Source organism: Chiloscyllium plagiosum, unplaced genomic scaffold (assembly GCF_037043375.1).
Source record: "Chiloscyllium plagiosum isolate Xiang-an unplaced genomic scaffold, Cpla_swu_hap1 HiC_scaffold_13, whole genome shotgun sequence".
NCBI classification, from domain to species: Eukaryota; Metazoa; Chordata; class Chondrichthyes; order Orectolobiformes; family Hemiscylliidae; genus Chiloscyllium; species Chiloscyllium plagiosum.
Genome location: NW_028270151.1, coordinates 11087749 through 11110014, shown reverse-complemented (window position 1 = coordinate 11110014; position 22266 = coordinate 11087749). Strand labels below are relative to the sequence as shown.

The following is a 22266-nucleotide window of genomic DNA, read 5'->3' as shown; positions in this document are numbered from 1 at the left end:
GACCCATAGTCTTGCTACCTGGAACAACAATGTACAGATTAGCTAAGGAGCTACACCAAAGATGAAAACACTTAGTAGAAGATTCACAGCACTTCACCCAAGAATTCCTGAATGCCATCAAAGACACCAAAATAGAAGAGGATGAAATAATGGTCTCTTTTGATGTAACAACCCTGTTCACATCCATCAACATCAACCTGGCCAAGGAAACACTGACTAGACTATTAGAAGAACCAAAGACACATACACCAAACACCACCAACTTCATCAGCAAGAACAGTATCGTCAAGCTACTGGACCTATGCCTTATCACCGACTTCACTTTCAACAACAAAACCTGCAGACAAACCAACAGAACACACATAGGATCTTCCAATATCAGGGTTCTTAGCAGAGGCAGTAATGCAGAGACTCAAACAAACAGCTTTGTCAACCATCCAACCCAAACTTTGGGTCCACTATGTGGATGACACCTTTGTCATCACTAAATGAAACAAATTAGAAGAAACCTTCAAGACCATCAATAATATCCTTATTGGTGTAAAATTCACAAAAGAGGAGGAAAGCAACAACAAACTGCCATTTTTAGATGTTGCAATAAAACGAACAGCCAATGGAGAACTTCAAACCAGCATCTACAGGAAAAGAACACATATGGTCCAAATACTGAACTACAAACACAATCATCACAACACCCACAAACGAAGCTGCATTCGAAAATTATTTCAACAAGCCACCACACACTGCAGCACAGAGGAATTACGAAGAGCAGAGGAAAATCATCTATACAGCGTATTCAAGAAGAATGGAACACAGTTCACTGATTTCTCAGCAATAAAACCAAACAAGCAGACAAAACGCACCCGGAAACCCTAGCCACTCTCCCCTACATCAAAGACATCTCAGAAATTACTACCAGTCCACTCGGATGTCTTGGCATCATGGTAGCCCACAAACCCATCAACACATTAAAACAGCAGCTAATAAATTTGAAAGATCCCATACAGACATCAAGCAAAACTAATGTCATTTACAAAATACCTTGCAAGAACTGTCACAAACACTACATTGGACAAACAGGCAATTAGCCTCAAAAAGACATGACCCTCTCTCACTAGTATCCTCACTAGGAAGGACACCACTTCAACTGGGACAACATATCCATCCTAGAACAAGCCAAATAGAGACATGCATGAGAATTCCTAGAAGCATGGCATTCTAACTGGAACATTCAACTTGGACCCCATTTGAAAAAAAAAGTAAAATATATTAAAAAAAGAAAAAAGTGGGTGGCACAGTGGCTCAATGGTTAGCACTGCTGCCTCACAGCGCCAGAGACCCGGGTTCAATTTCAGCCTCAGGAGATTCTCTGTGTGGAGTTTGCACATTCTCCCCGTGTCTGCGTGGGTGCTCCAGTTTCCTCCCACAATCCAAAAATGTGCAGGTTAGGTGAATTGGCCATGCTAAATTGCCCGTTGTGTTAGGTGAAGGGATAAATGTAGGGGAATGGCTCTGGGTGGGTGGGTTGCGCTTCGGCGGGTCGGTGTGGAATTGTTGGGCCGAAGGGCCTGTTTCCACACTGTAAGTAATCTAGTCTAATCTAACCTACCATCCACTGAGAAAAAGAACAGGAAATGACATCACCACAACAAATGACATCACCACAGGAAATGACATTACCAACCCAAGGAAACCTAAACACATAAATATAAAGTGGGTCACTAACACCAGTGCTGCACCAGAGGTTCACTGATGATGTTATCTAGTATGGTGATGAAACATCTGAAAACAAACCTTCCAGCTCAGTGAGTAAACATACATCCAGAATGTATGGGATAGTTTACAAGAAGAAATATTGGCTGCTTAGAATAAAAGACTGCAGTGATCAGTGAAATACAGAAGGGAAAAATCAAATTAGCATTGGTACCTCGGATGAAGAGTTCATAGAATGCATCTGAAATGGCTTCTTACAACAGCATTTTTTGGAACCAAGCAGCGAGCATGTTGTAGTTTACTTGCTATTGTTCAATGTAACAGGATAAATTAATGACCTCATATAAAGGTGCCCCAGAAAGCAGTGACCATAACATGATTGAATGTTTTGACCTGTTTGAAAAGTTGGAGAGTGGGTCTAAATTTAATTTATGCAAGGATAACTATGTGGGTATGTCAGCTGAGCTATGTGAAGTATACTGACATACCTGGATAGGGGGTAGACCAGCATGAAAACAGTGACAGATATTTATGGCGATATTTCAGAATGCTCAAAATAAGCATATTCCTTTTATGAAGAAAAATTCTAAGGGCACCATTATTTGTGGTTGTAAAAAAGATTATGGAAAGCATCAAACTTAAGAAAAATGCATATAGTTGCAATTGGGATGTGATGATCAGGCAGATTATAAAGAACAGCAGGGGATGATTTGATCCGATTTATTTATCGTCACGTGTATTATATAATAAAATATAGTGAGAAGTGTGGTCAATCAGAAAAAAGAAATTGCAGTACACGGGGAAGCTAGCAAGTAATAGAACAGAAGATCGCAAGTTTGTACAGGTATCTAAAAAGGAAAAGGGTGAATAAAGTCAGTGTCAGTCCTCCAGAGAGTGAGACTAGGGAGTTAATAGTAGATAATACGAAAATGGTGTAATGAATTAAATCATTTTTTGCTTCTGTCTTCATTATAAAGGACACCAAAGACATTCCAGAGATAACTTAAATCAGGAAGGGAAATGAAGAAAATTTGGTGACATTACAACCAGGAGAAGAGTGATATTTAGCAAAATGGTTATGCTGTCAGCTGACCAAATGCAGATTTTGAGCTTTTCTAGTGATTTCTGATTTTGTTTCTGATTTGCAGCATCCACAGTTCTTTGATTTATATTGTATATCATATCATATTCATGGCAGACAAATCATTTTAGATGAAGTCCTAAACTCCTCCTGACTTTTCAACATTTCCTTCATCTTGTCATCCAAGGACAAATCCCCCATTGCCCTTTTACACTCATTCCATTCTCTGCATATCCCTTAACCAACTTCCAAAAGCAACACAACCACCAGTGATTCCTTTCCTTCATTCTTAAATCTACACAAGTCCTGTCTATTCCGCAGAGGGCCTGTATTCATTGGCATCTTCTTGTTGGCTAACAAAAAAGAAAATGATCCTTTCACAGAAACAGCTATTTCTGCCTTTGTCTCTGAGTCTCTGAGTCCAGAAAGGTCAGCTGCCCCTTTTTTGTCAAGATATGAAAACTGGCACTTGACTTTTCAAAGGTTTCAACCTCTTTCACCAATGATAACCAAATCCCTTAAGCCTATCTCCAGAAAGAGTTGATATGATCTCATCACCTTCTACTCAAGACATTATATGACTCTTTAAATTAAAGGAAACATTTCAAAACATGACCACCTTAAGAACTCTTACATTCGCAACAGCAGTAGAATATGCTTTTGCATCTGTGATTCCTACACTATAAATTTGCAATCTTGGACAAGTATCTATTGAAAACACATTGCTTCCTCTTAGCTGGGAAAGTATATTCAATGTGCTGGGAAGAGAAGAGCTACAAGAAAACAGATGTGGAAAATAAAAGAATCATTTCAACTTTCAAGAATGTGGGTTTGAATTAGATAAGAAGTTAAAATGTACAAAATCACAAATACAAATCTGAACCAACTCCCCCACTGCCAGTTTTAATGTAGGCAGAATGGAAGATGCATGATTCCCCACTCCCAAAAATGTGACTCAGTTTGGGATATTGTCTGAGTTTGGCCTTGCTACAGCAGCTGGTGTAAAGGACTGCCACATGGAACAGGTAACTCTTCCCAGCACTACTTCGAACATAGAACATAAAACAGTACAGCACTGTACAGGCCCTTTGGCCCTCAATGTTGTGCCAATGTTTTATCCTACTCTAAGATCAAATTAACCTTATTACCCTTCATTTTACTATCATTCATGTGCTACCCAAGAGCTACTTAAATGTCCCTAATGTATCTGACTCTACTACCACCGCTGGCAGTGCATTCCACGCACCCACCACTCTCTGTGTAAAGAATCTACCTCTGACATCTCCCCTAAACCTTCCTCCAATCACCTTAAAATTATGCTCCCTTGTTATAGTCATTTCCGCTCTGGGAAAAAGTCTCTGGCTATCCATTCTATCTATGCCTCTCATCATCTTGTACACCTCTATCAAGTCACCTGTCATCCTTCCTTGCTCCAATGAGAAAAGCCCTAGCTCCCTCAACTTTTCTTCATAAGACACGCCCTCTAGTCCAGGCAGCATCCTGGTAAATCTCCTTTGCACCTTCTCTCAGGTTTGCACATCCTTCTTATTATGAAGTGACCAGAACCAAACACAATATTCTAAGTGTGGTCTAACCAGGGCTCTACAGAGCTGCAGCATAACCTCGCGGCTCTTATACTCAATCCCCCTGATAATGAAAGCTAACACACCATACGCCTTCTTAACAACCCTATCAACTTGGCTGGCAACTTTGAGGGATCTATGGATCTAGACCCCAAGATCCCTCTGTTCCTCCACACTGCCAAGAATCCTGCCTATAACCCTGTAATTTGTATTCAAATTTGACTTTCCAAAATAAATCACTTCATATTTTTCCAGGTTGAACTCCATCTGCCATTTATCAGCCCATTTCTGCATCCTGTCAATTTCCCAATGCTATCCACACTATCCACAATCTGCCAACCTTTATGACATTGGCAAACTTACTAGCTCACCCTTCCACTTCCTCATTCAAGTCATTTATAAAAATCACAAAGAGCAGAGGTCCCAGAAGAGATCCCTGCAGAACACCACTGATCACTGAGCTCCAGGCTGACTACTTTCCACCTACTACCACCCTATGTCTTCTATGAGCCAGCCGATTCTGTATCCAGACAGCCAGATTTCCATGTATCCCATGCTTCCTTACTTTCTGAGTGAGCTTACCAGGGGCAATCTTATCTTATCAAACGTCTTGCTAAATCACATCCACTGCCCTGCCTTCATAGGTGTGTTTTGTCACATCCTCAGAGAGTTCAATACAGCTTGTAAAGCATGACCTGCCCCTCACAAAACCATGCTGACTCTCTATAATCAAACTGTGGTTTTCCAAGTAATCATAGTCCTGTCTCTCAGAATCTTCTCCAATAATTTGCCCACCACAGACATAAGACTGACAGTTCTGCAATTCCCAGGATTATCCCTATTCCCTTTCATGAACAATGGAATTAACATTTGCCACCCTCCAATCATCAGGCACTACTCCAGTGAACAGTGAGTAAAGATCATCACCAAAGATGCAGCGATCTCTTCCCTTGCTTCATGTAGTAATCTGAATCTTGGGTATATCCCGTCTGGCCCAGAGGACTTTTCTATCTTGGTGTTTTTCAAAATTTTCAGCACATCCTCCTTCTTAACATCAACCTGTTTAAGCATATCAGCCTGTTTCACGCTGTCCTCACAAATGACAAGGTCCCTCTCAGTAGTGAAAACTGAAGCAATGTATTCATTAAGGACCTCCCCTACCTCCTCCAACTCCAGGCACAGGTTCCCTCTACCATCCCTGATCGGCCCTATCCTCTGACTATCCTCTTGTTCCTCACATAAGTGTAGAGTGCCTTAGGGATTTCCTTAATCCTATCCACTAAAGCTTTTTCATGACCCCTTCTAGCTTTTCTATGTCCATTCTTCAGTTCCTTTCTGGCTACTTGTGGGCCAAGAGGAAGAACAGGAGTAGTGCATTCCAGTCTATCAGGTAAACCTACAAACAAATTGAAAAAAGTAATGTGTAAACAGCAAAAGAGTGGTTCAGGGCAAAACAAAACGAAAATGATTAACTTTTGATGTCCAAACCGAATTATCCTCTGAGGAAGACAGTAAATAATTCTCAAGATGACGGAGATCAGTTTATCCGGTAGCTATGAAATCTATCAGTTTGATAAAATAGGCAAAGTAAAGGAACTTAGTGCACACTTATAGTAAAATTAATGAGGTCCTTTTCATCCACTTTAGGAATCAGGGAGCCATTAAGATTGCAAAGGACCAATGAAGAGGTCCACAGGACAAATTTCCATGGTTATAGCATAAAGGTTTCAAATAGTTATTTTGTGTCATTTTTCAGGATTAAAGTCAACATTGAGTTATCCTTCTATCGTGTAAAGTTGACGGCAAACTAAACATATAGTCATTGATGTAGAAATGGACCCCAACAGAGTTCAGAATGACATCCAACTTAAGGGGATGGGGGGAGGGGAAGAAATAGGGCTGCAAAGTATGAATCATTGACTCATGTATTTAACAGCTCACTGAGATGTTCCCACGAGAAGGAGAGAGGCCCATGCGGTACCTATATTCAAAAGAGCAGTAAATCTGAATCAGGAAACTACAAATCCATTAGTTTAACTTCAGTTATAAGCAAACAGCAAATTTGTATTAGAGATGTTTGTATAATCATCTTAGAAAAGCAACGGCAATTAGAGAGTTGCAACATTGCTTCTGTAGAAAGCCCTCTGCCATTAAATTACATTTTAAACCAAGGTATAAGATCAGTGAAAATTAAAATATATACAGTGTATCTGGATTTTCAACGAGTTTTTGGTAAAATTCTGCACAGAAGACTGCTACATAGATTATGCCTGATAATAGACAGAGCTTAAGTGAATAGTGAATTAGTTGAATGGACAAGGACAGTTATTAATATTAGCAGGGGTATTTACAACTGGAGTCCAGAAGGGACCAGTCGGTTATCCTATTAATGATATTGGTGAAGGCATGAAGAGAATTGACCATAGTTTCATGGATGACAAAGATATATGTGAGAGTAAAGACTTTACTCTGTTCGTAGATCTAAATACACCGGGGCAAAAGGCCACTGTCCAGTAACAAAAACTTGTGCAAAACTGCACTTTGGAAGGAGAGATTGTAAACAACTATCCAACATTACAAAGTTGTGCAGTAGTTGCTATGTATCATTAAAGGGCAGTGAATAGTGTCACAAGAGTTTTGCTAAGTCAATTAAATGTAAAACAAGTCCAATCACCTTATACAATATCTTCCTCAGGATAATTAAGAATACCAAGTCCATTTTTGGACCCCTGACTTGGAGCAGAGTATTGATGATCTGGAAATTTGATGTCATTTAACGTCCTTCAAATATTAAGACCAATCTACAAAACTGGGACTTTTCAATGTGAATAAGCAAAGACTTTAATTGAGATCTTGTTGATAATGAAGGTATTTTATTCTTCCAAGTGGGCAAGTCACTTACTAGGTAGGCAGTGGAAGACAATCAGGCCTCAAAACAAGTCACAAAAACATGTCAGGAAGTAATTATTTCTTCAGAGCTGACAACTGCTCAACATGTTCACAGTTGCCATTTGAACTAGGAGCTGGATGAGTCAAAGATATCTTGTTATAGAATGCAGGTGGTTGGACATGGGGATATCCTGGAATTTGTTTCTTTAGAGATTTGAAAGTGCATTTCAGCGAGTGTTCTTCTCTCTTTTCTAGATTCATCCTGGAGATTATATGACTGTCAGGAGCAAGGGAAAGATGATATTGTGCACAAGTTGTGCAATATCTCTGTCAGGATAGGATAAAGCGAATAAACCAGTTACTGATTCCCTGTCATTTCTCAAATGTTCAGAACCCATACAGCAAGATGTGAATGTGGGAGCTTGCAATCTCATGGACAATATTTCTGTGCTTTGGTGAGACAGCACAGTGCTCAAGTATTTTTTTTATTAGTAACAACATCTTTCATAGAAAAATATCCCAAGACATTCGATTAGAGCATCATTGAATACAATTGAGATACCAAATCACTTTTGGATGTGAGCATAAGAGGTATAGTTAGTAAGTTTGCTGATGACACCAAATAGTGGACAGCAAAGAAGGTTACCTCAGATTACAATGGGGATCTTGATCAGATGGGCCAATGGGCTGAGAATTGGCACTTGGAGTTTACTTAGATAAATGCAAGGTGTTGCATTTTTGGAAAGCAAATCTTAGCAGGACTTATACACTTAATGGTAAGGTCCTAGGGAGTGTTGCTGAACAAAGAGACCTTGGAGTGCAGGTTCATAGCTCCTTGAAAGTGTAGTCACAGGGAGATAGGATAGTGAAGAAGGCAAAAACAATGACTGCAGATGCTGGAAACCAGATTCTGGATTAGTGGTGCTGGAAGAGCACAGCAGTTCAGGCAGCATCCAAGGAGCTTGAATGCTGCCTGAACTGCTGTGCTCTTCCAGCACCACTAATCCAGAATAGTGAAGAAGGCATTTGAATGCTTTCCTTTATTGGTCAGGGTATTGAGTACAGGAGTTGGGAGGTCACTGTTGAAATATTGCATGCATTTCTGGTCTCCTTCCTATCGGAAATATGTTGTGAAACTTGAAAGGGTTCAGAAAAGATTTACAAGGATGTTGCCAGGGTTGGAGGATTTGAGTTATAGGGAGAGGCTGAACAGGCTGGGGCTGTTTTCCCTGGAGCGTCGGAGGCAGAGGGGTGATCTTATAGAGGTTTACAAAATTATGAGGGGCATGGATAGGATAAATAGACAAAGTCTTTTCCCTGGGGTAGGGAAGTCCAGAACTAGAGGGCATAGGTTTAGGGTGAGAGGGAAAAGATATAAAAGAGACCTAAGGGGCAACTTTTTCATGCAGAGGATGGTACATGAATGGAATGAGCTGCTAGAGGAAGTGGCGGAGGTTAGTACAATTGCAACATTTAAAAGGTATCTGGATGGTATATGAATAGGAAGGGTTTGGAGGGACATGGGCCGGGTACTGGCAGGTGGGACTAGATTGGGTTGGGATATCTGGTCAGCATGGACGAGTTGGGCCGAAGTGTCTGTTTCCATGCTGTACATCTCTATGACTCTTTGACTCACTTAAGGAGAAAGTGAAAGCTTAATTCAAGTGATAGGTAGAAGGAGCATCTGAAAGGAAGATAGAAATAAAGAGGTGCAGAAGTTTAAGAAGAGAATTCTAGTGTGTAAGGTATAGGCAGCTAAAAGCACAGCTACCAAGGGTAGAGCAATTAAAATCTGGGATGCATAAACAACCAGAATTGGAGTAGAACAGAACTTGCAGAGAATGTTAAGGTGGAAATAGCCAGACAGAGATGAACTAATGGAGCTAGAGGAATCAGAAACCAAGGTTAAGAATTTTAGAACTGAAGAGGCCCGATTGGGTTAAAATGTAGGTCAGAAATCATAAGGATAAAGGCAGTTTTGTGAGCTCGGATACAAGTTTCGGAGTTTTGGATGAGCTCAGTTTAACACCAGGTAGAAAATAAAATTTGTCAGGAAAGCAGTGTTATAACCTAACCCAGAGGTAATACAACATGGATGAGGGTTTTAACAACAGACAAATTGAAACAGGACAGTGTAAAGATGATCAAAGTAAGCAGTCCCTATGATGCCACAGATATACAACTGACAGTTCCTATCTGAGTCAAACACAATAGCACAATTCCAAATGGTGTAGCTTAGCATCAGACAGTGTCAAGACGTAGATTGGAGTTAATAGTTAGGGACTATATTCTATGGGAGGTACTAAAACAATTGTTTTTATCTTCCTATGAATCTTTGAAGAATTCACAGGATACTAAGAGGTTGGTTCCCTTATTTGAGACATTAACATTGAGGGACATTACTTAAAAATAAGGGAGTCTTGCACTTAAAACAAGTATGAGGAGGAGTGATTTATCCCTCAGAGGGTCATTAGTCTGTGGAATTCTGTTCCTCAGACAGTAATGAAGGCACTGTCAGAGAACATTTCTTAAGGTTAAGTTAACTAAGTGAGTTAAAGGCTATCGGAGGTGGATAGGAAAATAAAATTGAGGACACAATCAGACTACCTGAGATTTAAAAAGGACCTGAGAGATAACTTTTTCATGCAGAGGGTGGTGTGTGAATGAAGCAAGCTGCCAGAGGAAGTGGTGGAAGCAAGTACAATTACAACATTTGAAGGTATCTGGATGGGTACATGAATAAGAAGAGTTTAAAGATATGGGCGAAATGCTGGCAAATGGGACGAAGTCAAATTGGGTTGTCTGGTCAGTACGGACGAGTTGAACTGAAGGGTCTGTTTCTGTCCTGTATGACTCTATGACTATGACTCTACCTTGTCAAGTGGCAGAGCTGGCTCAATGAACCAAATGGATTTTGCATGTTTCTAATTCATATGCTCATCTGTCATTCCTCCCACCTGGAAGGTTTTAAAGACTGATACTGAAAATGTTTTTCCAAATTATGAATGCAACTTCCTTGACTGTCCATGTTCTGTAGTAGACTTTAATCCAGAGCTTCTGGTCCAGGGGCAAGGATGCTACTCCTGCCACAAGAGCTACTGTAAGACACATTATTGAAAATTGCTTAAAATTGTAAACAATAATGGCTTGAATGTTTGGTCAGAAAATGCTAGAAGCACAAAGCTGACCAATTAAATCTAAAGAAAAAGTTGAGTTATCTTCCCTCATATCACTGTCTTTCTCCTGACAGGTTGCTCGACCGTGTATTAGACAACAGTTTCAATGTTATTCCAAACTTAAAGAATTCTGAGGAAGGATCACTCAACCTGACATGTTAACTCTAACTTCTCTTCACAGATGCTGTCAGTCCTGCTGAGCTTTTCTTGCAATCTCTATTTTTGTTTCTGATTTAAAACATCTGCAGTTGTTTCGATTTTTCAAGAAATTCATATTTTCATTTCCTGTGTGCAATTAATGTTAAAATCCGTATTGTTCAGTTTTCTACTAATTTAAAGTCAGCCATTATCCACAGTTTTATTTTGTCTTCTATTAACTGGATCTATGCAAGTGATCCATGCAATTACAATGCTATTCCTTCCAATGTGAAATTGACCCACTCAGCAACTAACCTGACTGTCAGCTGAAAATGAACAAACTCTTTATCTATTGGGTATTATGTCAGAAGTTTAAATGCAGTACTACCCTATTCTCTCCCACCAAAATTCTGACAAACTCATTCTAGGTATGAATACAGGAAAGTATATTTAAATCGTTGAAAAATACAGTGTGATTTTGTGCCACTTACTAAACAACTACGTGCTCACTAACGCCTGTTTGTATTTTGCCAGGATCAGTCAGCTCCAGATCTCACTACAACCTTTGTCCAAATATCGACAAGTGGTACATTCAAGGGGAGATGTGGCAGTGACTGTACTTGACCTCTAGGTAATGTGGCATCAAGGAAACTTGGGAAAGATAAGAACAACTAAAACTAAACCTGATTGCTTCTGATTTATTATGCTGTTTGTCGGACATCTGGAATGACAAATTAACATGTGAGTTAGGGGAATGATGCTATTTAGTAAATTGAACATGTTCAGCCACTTGGTCTCAGCTGATCTGAATATGCCTTCTATTCTATTTTCCTATCCACCTGTGCCAGCCTTTAACTCATTTGTCAATCAAGAATCTATCTAATTCAGCCTTAAAAATATTCAATGAAAAAAATCCAATACAAGTTATGGTTTGGCATAAGATCTGTCCCTTATGTCATCCAGTATCTAACTTACATTATTATTGCTTTCAGGTGGTTCTTTCATAAACATGTCATTCCTTAATACATTCACTAAGTTTTAAACCACCTGTTTTATTTGTAACTTATTCAGATATCTTATAATAAACTCCAGGGGGTGGCTTTGTGGAAGCTGCTTCTCATATTATAATGATGTCAGTAGCAATGTGTCTGCTTGGAATCTGGAGTTGATTATCAGTAAAATAAATGACAACTTTAAGCACATCAAAGTACTGACAATACCACTAGGATACAGGTATTCCAAGGAATAATGTCACGCATTTGGGCAAAATGCAAGATCAGCTTTTGATGTTGTTTCTGAACTGTCATAAAAAGAACACTGATTCTCACCCAGTATTTCTAACACAAAAAATTTTCATTCTTATTCTTGATATCAGATTTGAACCATAAACACAGAACAGGTTCTTCATCAAAGGGTGGAAAAATTGGACATGCAGTTCTAAATGAAAGCTTTCAGGACAACACCAGCAGACAGTCAGGGATAGGTCAGCAGTGTAAACTCTTGGCAAAGAAGAATTGTGGCAGACAGCTTAAAAGAGGAAGGAGAAAATCACAAAATAAATCATTTTAATGATTTTTTAAATTTCAGATAGAATCATAAACTATTAGACAAAGAGAGTCAACAGTATTGTGAGTTCATTACCCGACAGCCGACCCTATAAAAAAGAATGTGAAATTCCTCTCCAAATAATTTTAATTGAAAAGTTAGTATGAATGCAAGAAATGAATGGTCAGTGTAGAGTGGTTGCAATGTAGAATGCACTGCAAAAGTTAGAATCTGATGCAAGTAGGACTCTCTGTAGGACAGTAGTAGGTAAACAATATGTAGATAAACAAAAGTGAAATTTAGTTTAATTTTTTAGATTTTAGTTTAACTTTTTGAACTCAACTTCAAGTTTGTTAATAGAAACTGCTTTACAGTGACAATGGCAGTGACAGTGACAGTGACAACGCAAACGAGAGGAGGACAAAGGAAGCACTTCAAAGACTCTCTGAAGGTTTTCCTCAAGAAATGCAACGTAGTCGTCAACACCTGGGAGACCCTCATTCAGAAGAAACCAACTTGAAGGACTTCCTGTAGGAAGGGACATGATTCTTCGAGAACACCTGTCAGCAAAAGGAGTATGGAAAAGGAACTGGAGACAGGAATACCAGCAATCCCAAAGCCAAGGACCAATCCCAATATCTGGAAGCACCTGCCATGTGTGTGGATGGAGATGTGACTCCAGGATCAGGCTCATCAGCCAATGAAAACCTACAGAACCCTAGACCAGTGACGTAGGATTTCCTAGGTGGACAATCATACTCGTGAATAAAGAATTGCCACCACTGTCTAATCTCTGTGAGCTGAATGGTAAGCTAACAACTGTAACTTGGTTAAATTGTATAAAAATAAACAGTATATTTGGATGCACAGAATGGATATTGGTTACTCACATGTTTTGAAGTAGATTTGCAAACTGAATGAATGCAAATGTTCTTAATTTGGTAGAGCAGGATAGAGGTGCTGATCTTTTTCCATCCAATACAGATCCACCTTACAGATAATCGAAGACTTTTACTCAAAATGTTGATGCTCCTGCTCCTCAGATGCTGGCAGACCTGCTGTGCTTTTCCAGCAGCACACTCTCGACTCTGATCTCCAGCATCTGCAGTCCTCACTTTCTCCTACAAAATCCAGCCTACCTGTAATGTAAGTTATTGAAGAAATTAATTGAAGCATGATAATCAATAACTTAAGCATAAACAGAATGCGGGAGAAAGCTCAAGACAAAGAGCAGATTCATATGGAAGTCACTCATATACTTGGTGAATACAAAATGGACAACAGAACGGTGATTTTGGCTGTGTGTTTAACTAAGAAATTTCATTTTTTTTATATATATAGAGGAATAGTATCTCAGTCCTGTTGAAAGCTCATCCTGTACCATGTGGAACTTCAAGGTGTTTCTCGTGTCATGGATGACTTTGTGAATAAGAAACATTGTTACTGGAGGAGCTGGAACTCAGTCTTCTGAGTTTGAGCAGTGCATCCGTAAGACTAAGGAGGGGTTAACCCTTTCATCTTAAATGTGTGCCAGGATGAGGGAATAGTTGACCGCCAGACAGGCAAGAAATACCAATCAAATGTTGCAGGAATCCCTCTAAGTGTAGCTCATTGTCTAACCAACATTGATTACAGAAGTGATTTCTATTGAAAGCCAAGTCCACAAGTCAATGGATGGCTCAGCTGAAAGTGAATACATGGGACAAATAGGCATGTATGCACAGGTGGAAATATAGATGGTAATATAGATGGGATGTTGTTTCCCTGATGCCAAGGTCAAGGATACCAGCTGAGAATGAACAAACCATTCTGAGAGGGTATGCGAACAACAAAAGATCATGGCCCCTTTCATCAGCAATGACATAGACAGAAACAGGAAAGATATAGAATCATACAGTCATAGAGTCCAACAGCACAGAGACAGGCCCTTTGGACCAAACCGGCCCATGCCAACCGAACCCCATTTCCCTGCACTTGGCCCATATCCTTCTAATCCTTTCCTATCCATGTATTTGTCAAAATGTCTTTTAAATGTTGTTAATGTACATGGCTGAACCACTTCCACTGGCAGCTCATTCCATATGCATACCATCCTCTGTGTAAAAAAGTTGCCCCTCAGGTCCCATTTATTCTTTCCCCTCTCACCTTAAACTGATACACCCTAGTCCTCAATTCCCCAATCCTAAGAAAAATACTAAGTGCGTTCACACTATCCATGCCACTCATGATCTTATACACTTCAATAAAATCCTTCCTCACTCTCCTATGCTGTAAATAAAAAAGTCTTAACTTGTCCAACCTCTCCCTATAACTCAGACCCTTGAGTCCTTGTACATTTCTTCTGCACTCTTTCCAGTTTAATAACATCCTTCCTGTAGCAAGGTGACAAAACTGAACACAATACTTCCTCCACATCCTAACACCTCATCTACTGCGTCTGTTTTCTCAATGTGGTCTCCTCTACATTGGGCAGACAGGACACCAACTTGCGGAATGTTTCAGAGAACATCTCTAGGACACACGCACTACCTCGTGGCCGACCACTTCAACTCCCCCTCCCACTCCGCCAAGAACATGCAAGTCCTGGGCTTCCTCCACCGCCAAATCCTAGCCACCCGTCACCTGGAGGAAGAATGCCTTTTCTTCCATCTTGGGACCCTCTAACTACACGGGATCAATGCCGATTTCACCAGCTTCCTCATCTTACCTCCCCCCACTTCAACCCTCCCCCCTGCATCTACATATCACCTTCCAAGCAACCTTCCCCCCAGCCTCACCCCCTTCCTATTTATCTTTCAGCTCCCTTCTCCCCTCCCTATCCACTTTCCTGATGAAGGGCTTATGCCCGAAATGTTGATTCTCCTGCTCCTTGGATGCTGCATGATCTTCCGTGCTTTTCCAGCACCACACTTTTCGACCCATGATACTCCAGGTGCAGCGTCACCAACATCCTGTACAACTGTAACATAACTTCCCAACTTCTATACTCAATGCTGTAACTGAATATATGATTTCCCAAGTGGCCTAAAAGTAGCAGTGCCACATGCTCATGAACGCACAAAAGCAGGGATAGTGCTGATGACTGCATTGCTGAACAGATGATGTAAAAGAAGGAATGTAAGTTCCTAAACTATTGGCACCCATTCTGGGAGAGATGAGATCTGTACAAGCCAGTCCATTTACATCTCTAAAAGGCCAGAAAGAGCACTGTAGTACTGAAGTTAGTTGGTGCTGTAAGGATGGTTCAAACTAACTTGGCATGGAAATGGGAACCTGTTTATAGATTCAGAAGTCAGAGAAGCAAAGCTAAAAATGGGAGGCAGAATATCAGCAAGAAAATATAGAAGATCAAACATTCAAAGAGTAGGAAATAGCCAACAAAGGAACAGTGCCTTGTGTATTATACATTTATTCAAGGAATCTAATGCATGAGACAAATGAGCTGAGGGCACAGGCATGCACTTGGAAGTATGGTAGCATTCCCATTTTTGAAACTTGACTTAAAGAAAGAGAGGAGTGGCAGCTCAGCATTCCATGTCACAGGATTTTCAGATGGGTCAGATATAAAGATATGAAAGGATGGCATCACAATAATAGTTAAAGTAACAATCAGAGCTGAGACAGAAGTTGATATGATGGAAGGAACAAAGGAGGCTATATGGGATGAACTTAAGATTTTAAAAAAATCACATTGGAGGGAATATATTGTGGATCCTTAAACACTCGATGGGACACTGTAGAGCAAGTATCTAGGCAAACTGCTGTGAAGCCCAATTGGGCAATTGTAGTGCAGTGATCGTCAGCCAGGTGGACCTCATAGAATATGAGTTCCCTGATTGGGGCTGTTGACCTCGTCCAATCAGGGAGCCATGACTGACAGTTATAAACAGTAGCGTCAGAGGCTCTGTTCACTCTGAGAGTTGGCTCTGAAGATACTGTACCGTTCTGAAGTACTATGCACATGTAAATAAAGGCTGATTGGGTGCGGAATACTAGCTTCTGCGGCGTTATTTCACACTGAACTAGATTTTAACTACAGGACATTATAAATTAGGTTAAAATCTGGTAGAAACTGGTAGCAGGTGCAGAAATCTTAAAATGCCTTCACAGGCCAGAATTTAATGTAAACAGAGCATTGCAGAGCCGAACCCTCACTTGAATTTTAGAACCCTGTCTTCAAACTGGACCACCTTCTCCATCCTTTCGTTCGCCGTTCAACACACCGACACCCCACTTGGAATATAACAACCCACCTCCCCTCTGTTCAGAACACCTTTAAACCTGTGGAACTTGCTTGTGGCCATGCAGAGTAAGAACCATGTTGGCCACATGCCTCAGTGATAACTCCCTGCATGTCCTCCTCCAGGCAACTCGAACAAGGTGGGGGGGTTCTGTTTTCTACAACCAAAGGAGGAGATGTCCCCAGTGAACCAGACAAGCCCGAATGGAAAGAGCAGAGGAGGCCAGCAGTATTGATCATCATCAGAAACGGAATCCAATTTCACATGGGGTCAATGATCTTCTTCACTCTTCCCGGTCCCAGCTAATGTTCTTTCTGGAAAAGTCAGAAACCAGACTTAAACCTGGCTGGTTTGGTTTTAACAAAGTGGTCTTTCACTGAAACATTAACACACAATGTGGTAGCTTTGGTTTTAATGATGAAACTGAAGCATTTTTAATTAAAATAAAATGGATTAAATCAAATTATTTATTTGTAACACGCATTCAAAGAGTTTTAAGCACACAGTTAAAGCAAATTCTATTAATCTCAAAGTTCATGTTTTACAGTTCCAAACATTATAACGCACCCAAAAACACACATTTTACTGTACCCATACCAGAGAACTTTTTTTTCCTAACACCTCAATAGATTTACGATAGGGTGTGACTTTAATTCCAAGACTGGAAACACATGATAGCTTTGCCCTGAAGGATTCATACACCTGACCTTAAATGTGCTTAGCCTTCAAGGAAACTCTTTGAGATTTTATCCCAACACTTCTGATGAGGGTCTCTCACAACTCCTTACTCTAAGGTAATCTCATTTTACTATATTCCCCCTTTCTTGAGTGTACTGTTCAATTTCATTATAACCATTTCCATCTAAAAACTTCATAGAACTGTCTCAAAAGACAAGCCAAAACTGAAAAGCTCTCCCTTTAATCTATGGGTGTTTCCCTTAAGCATAAAAAAAGTCTTCAAACTTATAACAGACTTTAAAATTATTTACCTTGCTAAGCTGTAAAATATCCTAAGTTGTTGTCTGTTTCATCATAACACTTCGCTTCAATATGTCAAAACTGGCATCCAGGTCTTGCCTGAGTACACAGCCAATTGAACTGTCAATCAAGCCTTTAACTGCTCTTTTTCCTCCATAAACAAGAACCAGAAGCAAGAGGCTATGAGATCATGCCTGATTTGACTGTGCCATTAACTCTACCTTCCTATCTCGACCCATAAGCTTCCCTTATTGATGAAACACCTAACCCAATCATTAGCATATTCAATGGCTTAACTTCCATTATTATCTAGAGGAAAATAATTTGACACACTAATAAGTGTCTGAGAGCTGTTTAAAAGGTTTCTCCTTATCACAGTCTTAAAAGGGAGATGCCTAATTTTCCAAGTGTATCCCCTACTTGTAGTCCTTGTGACAGAGGAAACATCTTCTCAGCTTTCAGCTTGACAAGCCCCCCCAAAACATTTGTTTTATTCATTCGCAGAATGAGGAGTATGCTAGCCAGGTCAAGATTCATTGTTTTTCCCTAATTGCTCAAATAACAGTTCAGAGTCAACCACATTTGCTGTGGGTCTAGTTACACGTAGGCCAGATGAGGTAAGGGTGGCAGTTTCTTTTCCAAAAGGACAGTGGTCAACTAGATGCTATATTTTCCCCCTGAAAACTGACATCCTTGTCATCATTAGACTTTTAATCCCAGAGTTTTATTCCACCATGGCAGGATTTGAACTCTGTTTCCCAGAGTCTTCAGATTTCGAGTCTGGACATAATATTGCCAGACCATCACCATTCCATACATAATTCAGTATGATACCTCTTTTTCTCCTAACCTCCAAAAGATATAGATACAACTTGCACAAATGTTTTCCATCAGAGAGCCCCTTCTTTCCAGGAATCAGTCTGACTATAGCATCATTCTGCTTGGGCAGCCTACTGCCCGGAGTATTCAAAGTTGAGTTCTCCAATTTCAAACAACCTCTCTTCCCATCACCCGACTCCCTTCCCAGACCCTGCCTCTCCTTTCCATTCCTCTAACTGACCCAAAAAGCCCGAAACATCAATGTTCTTGCTCCTTGGATGCTGCCTGACCTGCTGTGCTTTTCCAGCACCACACTAATCTTGACTCTAATCTCCAGCATCTGCAGTCCTTTTCTTCCTGCCAGCCACAAATCAGATTAATTTCTCCCATCGACCAATCAGGTTGTACCCTCGACCTGTGTCCACCTATCCCTACCTCATCATCCTGCCCCTGCCCCAGCCCCATTCCCTTTATCTGCAGCTCCCCCCCACATCCACCCCAAGTCCTGAAGAATGGTTACACCTGAAACATTGACTTCTCCACCTCCTGAGGCTGCCTGGCTTGCTGTGTTCTTCCAGCCTCCTGCTTATCTACCGTAGCATCATTACAATAGTGAAGAAAGCCATTTGATCCATTGTTTCAGTGCCAGTCCTCCTAAAGAGCTACTTGTGTTTTGCCACACCCCCATGCTCTCTCTTCATATCTGTACATTGTTCTTCTTCAAATCATTCTCTGCACTGCTTCAGTTGCAACGATAACCTTTTTTTTAGATTACATTACAGTGTGGAAACAGGCCCTTCGGCCCAACAAGTCCACACCGACCCGCCGAAGCGAAACCCACCCATACCCCTACATTTACCCCTTACCTAACACTACGGGCAATTTAGCATGGCCAATTCACCTCACCCTGCACATCTTTTGGACTGTGGGAGGAAACCGGAGCACTCGGAGGAAACCCACGCAGACACGGGGAGAACGTGCAAACTCCACACAGTCAGTCGCCTGAGGCGGGAATTGAACCCGGGTCTCAGGCGCTGTGAGGCAGCAGTGCTAACCACTGTGCCACCATGCTGCCCACAAAACCTTGTTTTAATGATGACACTAAGAGTGTTCACAGCAATCCAGATATGGTCTAAGGTCCTCTGTAGCAACATTTCACTGTTATACTCCAAATAGCTTGCCACAGCTGCATACCAATTTCAACACTTTTGCTGGGAAATATTTCCCTTAATAATCTGAGATTTTGGCTTTGACTGATTAATGTGATGTCAACAAAGAATCAGTCAAGATATAATTTTTCATGCTCAACATTTTAAATATTTTCACCAAATACGTTTTGTCATCATCTATTTGTGACATAGCAAGATTATAATTACAGAAAAATCTCTATAAACTGCATGAACTTATGACAGGACAAATTTATTCAAATAGAGCTGATTCTGTTATAAGGCAGTTTCTATTCAAAGATTTGAATCACAATCCTTTGTAGCAATATTTTGTTCCTTGTTTGTTTTTGCGTTGTCCAATTACATTATTATTTTGATATATTCTAACACCATTTCAGATAAACAGGAAACAATACCCTAATTTGATTACATTTAAATTAGCAAAATATTCAAAGAAGCATTTCAGAACCTAAAAAGGGTCAAGACTTGAATCAAATAAAGTATATATTCAAGTTTAGTACTGTGGGTGGATGGGACATAATGTAGAAAGGATCAAATTCCAGAATATGAGCAAATGAGATTAACCAGTAAATAATTAAAAGTGAGTTTACTATAAGTGAGATAATAGTTCTTACAGCTCTATCCAGCAAAGTAAATCTTCTAAATATAAATTGGTGAAAAGTTTTTTCATTCTTACCCTTCATACATAATGCCTACCTCAAGCTCATTTATTAATTATAATGAACCTTCAAAGTTACATCTAGAAAACTGTTGTGTTGGTTCATTTAATTCCAACAAAAAAGTCCAAAATAATGAAACTCCAGTTTACTTCGATGCATCTTTCTTGAAACGCATGTGGTGTCTGACAGAAACAAAAATGTTTCACTCAAAAAACATTTTAAATTATTTGACAATGGTGCGAAGTATGTCAAATTATAATATAAAATGTTGCATATCTGATTTGTCTGAGGCCTAGGTTGCTGTTCGAAAAAGAGAAAGTGAGGACTGCAGATGCTGGAGATCAGAGTCTTGACAGGAGGTCAAATTGGGCGGTGCGGAGTTCACAGACAATGAGGTTGGAGACTATGGATGGGAGCTCCCCAGAGGTGATGAGGATGTGGATAGTCTGGGAGATGATGGTTTGGTGATAGGAGGTAAGGTCATGGTCCAGGGGCAGTAGGAGGAAGTGTCTGCGAGTTAGCACCTGGCTTCAGTGGTATCGAGGCTGGTGCGCCAAACTACTGCTGCCTGACCTGCTGTGCTTTTCCAGCATCACACCCTCAACTATATTGCTGTCCTTCAGTAATTCATTTTAGATACAAAGATGCACATGTTGGACTGGACAAAATGATAAGAAGAAAGTGAGGACTACAGATGCTGGAGATCAGAATCGAAGTTTGGCACTGAAAAAGCACAGCAGGTCAGGCAGCATCCGAGGAGCAGGAGAGACAATAGTTCAGACATAACCCCTTCGTCAGGAATGTAGGTTAACATTCTCTGTAGAATAACAGTATTGGCTTTCTCATTAAAACTTGCAAACTTGTCCAGGTTGTTTTTGAAGGATTGGATTACAACAAACATTACCTTTTGCAAATCAATTCTTTTTGAAGGTCTTATCTTCAAAACTGAATTACAAGCAGATGCTTCATTGATATTTGCCACATTAGGCATCATTTTTGACTCCAAAGTCTTTACCTGAGGACAGCACATAATACTGAATAGAACATAAAATGTAGAACAGTACAGCACAGTTTGCCCTCAATGTTGTGCCGACCTTTTATCATACTCTAAGATCAAACTAACCTACATACCTTTCATTTTACTATCATCCATGTGCCTACCAAGAGCCACTTAAATGTCCCTAATGTATTTGACTCTACCACCACTGCCGGCAGTGCATTCCATACATCCACCACACTCTGTGTAAAGAACCTTCCTCTGACATCTTCCCTAAACCTTCCTCCAATCACCTTAAAATTTATACCTCCTTGTGATAGCCGTTTCCGCTCTGGGAAAAACGTTTCTGACTATCCACTGTATCTATGCCTCTCATCGTCTTGTACACCTCTATCAAGTCACCTCTCATCCTTCTTCACTCCAATAAGAAAAACCCCGATCCCTCAACCTTTCTTCAGTTCAAGCAGCATCCTGGTAAATCTCCTCTGCACCCTCTGTAAAGCTTCCACATCCTTCTTAGAATATTAATGATATTCTTGAGATAGCCTCCTTGAAACACTGCATCAGGAAAATTGCGATCGTCAAAGTACCCACTACCCTAAATAATTTCATCCTAGGTTCGATCAAAACATTGATGCTGTTCAAAGTGTTATCAGCTGTGATATAGTCAAACTGAGGAATATCAGTGCAGTTTCCACCATGGAGTGCTCTTTTTCCTCACCACCTAAACCTGCATAGCAAAAATCTTTCTCAATTTTGGTTCAACTCACAAGACCCCAATGTTTCATAGTTAAAGTCTTCCATAAATTAATTAAGAATTCAGTCTTGCCTTTTGTTAGTGTTCTTCTTGCTAATAACTTCCAAATGTTTGGTATCCCTGGCTTAAGTGACTGGTGCTTGAAATGATGGAAGATAAATAAGTTTCGCACTCCACTGGATAGCAATTCCAGGTTGCACAGTACAATTACCCATAATGCTTCTGACTTGAAATGTTGTGTTCAGATATCATCGATTCTCCACAACGTTTACAGAAATCATCAAAGATTTTCCATTGAAAGAATGAACATTGCCTCCTGGATGCAGCAGGCATTTTGGAAAATGGGAAAATGATCACTCTAACTCCTTTGATCAATCCATCCATATTGATATCCAGAAGAGTCATATATTCCTTGCTTTGTTTCCCACTCAAGCACTTCCTCTGCAAAAGCTGGAGGTTACATGTGCCACTAAACTGCATAAAACTCTTACTACATTGAAGTT

General features: G+C 40.2%; 1 protein-coding gene and 1 long non-coding RNA gene across 3 annotated transcripts in view; one reads left to right on the top strand and one right to left on the bottom strand.

The window, feature by feature from the left end:
- Positions 1–22266, bottom strand: part of LOC122556175 (uncharacterized) — a 47345-nt gene that overhangs the window by 10891 nt on the left and 14188 nt on the right. For both annotated transcript variants that reach the window (XR_015758992.1, XR_015758993.1), the window contains 2 exons: positions 16455–16680; positions 13016–13260 (listed from right to left, as the gene is read on the bottom strand). The gene's annotated coding sequence lies outside the window, so the exon portion shown is untranslated. The remainder of the gene's footprint in view (positions 1–13015; positions 13261–16454; positions 16681–22266) is intronic.
- On the top strand, positions 1769–12735 carry LOC148148238 (uncharacterized). Its single transcript, XR_015758994.1, has 3 exons — positions 1769–1805; positions 11115–11211; positions 12500–12735. It is a non-coding gene; the product is annotated as an uncharacterized LOC148148238 (long non-coding RNA).